This window comes from Emydura macquarii, unplaced genomic scaffold, assembly GCF_026122565.2.
Source record: "Emydura macquarii macquarii isolate MOO-44397 ecotype Brisbane River unplaced genomic scaffold, CSIRO-AGI_Emac_v2 contig_1451, whole genome shotgun sequence".
Taxonomy (NCBI): Eukaryota; Metazoa; Chordata; order Testudines; family Chelidae; genus Emydura; species Emydura macquarii.
The window spans coordinates 18,299,071-18,302,300 of NW_027131588.1; the positions used below are offsets into that span (position 1 = coordinate 18,299,071).

The window sequence follows — 3,230 nt, forward strand, 5'->3', positions numbered from 1 at the left end:
AGTTCAGTCTTGCTGTATCAAGACACTCCATTTCCCTCATTTTCCCCATCTGTAAAGTGGGGCTGAGTTCACAAAGGGGGTTGTGAGGTTTGCTCAATGCTTGCAAAGTGCTTTGAGGTTTGTATTGGTACAGGATTAGGAAACCTGAAAGGAGGGAACCAAAAACCCCATATTACTCTTCAGAACCAGTACATTATCAGAGAAGAACATAAATTCAAGAGATTCCTAGATTTTTCAGGCCAGAAGGGACCAGTATGACCAGCAAATCTGACTTTCTGCATAATGCAGACCAGACAACCTCACCTAATAATGATCTCAGATTTTCTACCAAATCATTGATAAAGACATTGAACAGCAACAGGTCCCTGCAGGACTCCATTAGAAGCACCCCCAATGGATAACCATTCCCCATGTACAAGTACTTTTTGAGATGTATCAGTTAGCTAGGTTTTAATCCATTTAATATGGGCCACACTGATTTTGTATAGCACTTTTTTTATAATCAGAATGTCATGCAGGTCTAAGTCAAATGCCTTACAGAAGTTTATGTGTGTTATGTGAACACAGTTCCCTTTATCAACCAAACATATGACCCGATCAATAAATGATAGCAAGTTTGTTTGACAAGACCTAAAACTATGTTCCATAAAACTATGTTGAATGCTACTATCTGTCACAGGCAGGCTAGTGACTTAGACATGCCTGTAATGGATCAGCTACCCCCATCCCAGCTGATCAAGATCAATTGAGGATTAGATGGTTTGGGGCAATCAAAAGGCTCAGCTGGGAAGAAACTGGGTAATTTCACTAACAGGCTGAAAAGAGATCAGCTGAGGAAGAGGGCTTGGTTGGGAGGTGAATTATTAGCAAAAGTGTGTGGGCTATGGCTGGACTGGGGGGGGGAAAAGTAGCTGAAGAGATGGTGGTCCTGAGACAAGCCCTAAAAAAGGCCAAACCCCAGACAGAGGGTTTAAGGAACTCAGCTGGGAAGAGGCAGACAGGACAAGGTGGGGAATCCAGGAGGCAATGCTCTGTAGAAAGAACATGGGAAGAACTCTGCACAGTTTGTGAGAGGGGGCACCTCTAGGCTGGTCTGTCTAATCCATATGGTGGAGAAAGTGGGTATGCAGCTAGACCCTTGAGAACTGTGGGAGAGTAAGGTTGGCTATGAGCTTTTCTAAAACTCTGTAACCAGGCCCGCTTTGGCTGTGAGATGTTTGTCTGCCCAAGCTGGTGGCTGGATGAACAGAACCAGACCCAGGCTCTCCTGAAACTGGTAGAGAATGACCTGAGGCAGATGATGGTACAACTGGCTCTGCAGAGGTGACTGGCAGCAGTGGAGGCATTGCAGCAATATCTGCTGGCCAGCCTATGGATGGTGAAGGTCTGTGGTCCCTGGCTTGAAGAGGGAAAGAGGTATGTGGACACCAGGAAGCCTCAGGCTCAGCTGTGAGTGTGCTATGTCTGTTGGGGAGCTGGGCGTATAAGAAGGGACGGTGCTGGTAAAGATACCTGGGAACATGGGCACCAAAAGCACAGTGGTCCTTGGTGATTTTCTGCCTAATACCACCATATGGACAGGTGTGGTATATTTTGAATGTGGGATCGCAGGACACTTGAAAAGTCTGTGCCTGTTCATTTTATTGAACAAGCACTGACTTTTTCAACACAGAGGAAGGGCTGGAGACTGAGGGTTAGGCAAATGTAGGTAGGGAAAAGAAGGTGGTGTCCTCTACCACAGATACAGGGGCTGCATGCAAAATGGAAGTGGTGGTGCTGCCCTATACGGGCACTCAGCAGACCTAGTGGCTGGAGATCCCCGGAGGAGGGGATTGCTGCTGCTAAGACTAACCAGACTGAAGCAGGGGGTCAGCACTGAGGCTAGGAAAAAGACTCCCTCCATGGCTATGGTAGCACCTGGCATGAGTGGTAAAGCAACCTATGTGACACTGGCGGGTGTGAATGTGAGACCTAGTCACCACAGCAGAGAGGTACCAGGGAGAATTGTGGGAGGCTGTCCTCAGTGCCGTCAGTCCCTTTTCAGAGGTATAGCAACTGAAAGAGCTGGAGACAACACAAGCCATCCAGTGATACGGCTCCTAACCTTGTCTGAGGGCAGGGCATCTTGTCTGAAGGGGGAGGTGTCTCAGTCTGGCTGGTCTTCAAAGGGCAGTTGGCATCTGCCATGCCTGTGATGGATCAGCTCCCCCCAGTCAATTCTTATCATCTGGGGATTACCTGGTTTGGGGTAGTCTGTATAATTCAACTGGGGAGAAGGTGAAGCCAGAAGAGAGTTCAGCTGTAGGATAGCTTCCGGAAGGGTCTCAGTTGACAGGGCAGCTGGGCTGAAGGAGGGTATCTCCTGTCCCTGAAGGGAGAAGGAAAAGCAGAGGCTCTGAGGCAAGTCTTTGGAAAAAGGAAAAACTCAGCCAGACAGACGGGGTAGGGATCTCTCCTAAGAAAAGGAAGACAGGGGAGAACTACAGGGAAGAAGCCCTGAAGGTCACAACTTAGGGGGAGTTGAACCTCCAGGGAGAGACCCCTAAGTGTGCTCTGTAAAAATAGTGGGCAAAGAACTCTGCAGAAGCTGCATAGGGGAGTGAAGAGTCTAAGGAGAACTGAGCCCCAGAAGGGTCATAGTTTGTTCTGCTCTGTTTATTTTGTAGAGCGCCGCTGAAGATGCGACCAGATGGTGTGGAAGATCTTGAGTTTTATTGTTTTTGATTTGTGGGGCCTTATTTGGTTTGGACTTTGGCCCTCAGGCCATGTCACATGTGGTTCCATTCTCCTTTTTGGGGTAACTGAGTCACCCCCTCTGGAGCCCGAAGGAGGAGACAGGTCTTGCCATGAGTGAGGTACCTTCAGGATGGTGAGTCTGACATGGTCCTTTTATTCTCTTCTGACTGAGTCCTGTATAAGGCTTCCTATGACTTTGCACTGCGTCAATGTTAGGCTAATCAACTTATTGTTCAGGTCATCCATTTACCCCTTTTTAAATATTAATGCAACTTTAGCTTTTCTCCAGTCCTTGAGATGTCCAATGTTTGAAGGTTAGTTGATATAAATGGTTCAGATAATTCCTTTGCCAATTCTTTTAATACTCTTGGGTGGGAGTTATCCAGTTCTGCAGACTTAAAACTATTGAACTACAGTAGTTGCAGTTCAACATCCTCCCTAGAAAATGAAGCATAAAAGTTTATTAGAACTCTAAGATATGAAAACATCGTCCT

The 3,230-nt window shown here is 47.0% G+C and overlaps 1 long non-coding RNA gene across 1 annotated transcript; it reads left to right on the plus strand.

Moving 5' to 3' along the window:
* The first annotated feature begins 924 nt into the window (after positions 1 to 924).
* Positions 925 to 2,778, plus strand: LOC137156565 (uncharacterized). The gene is made up of 2 exons (XR_010920822.1): positions 925 to 1,416; positions 2,667 to 2,778. It is a non-coding gene; the product is annotated as an uncharacterized lncRNA (long non-coding RNA).
* Positions 2,779 to 3,230: the final 452 nt, after the last annotated feature.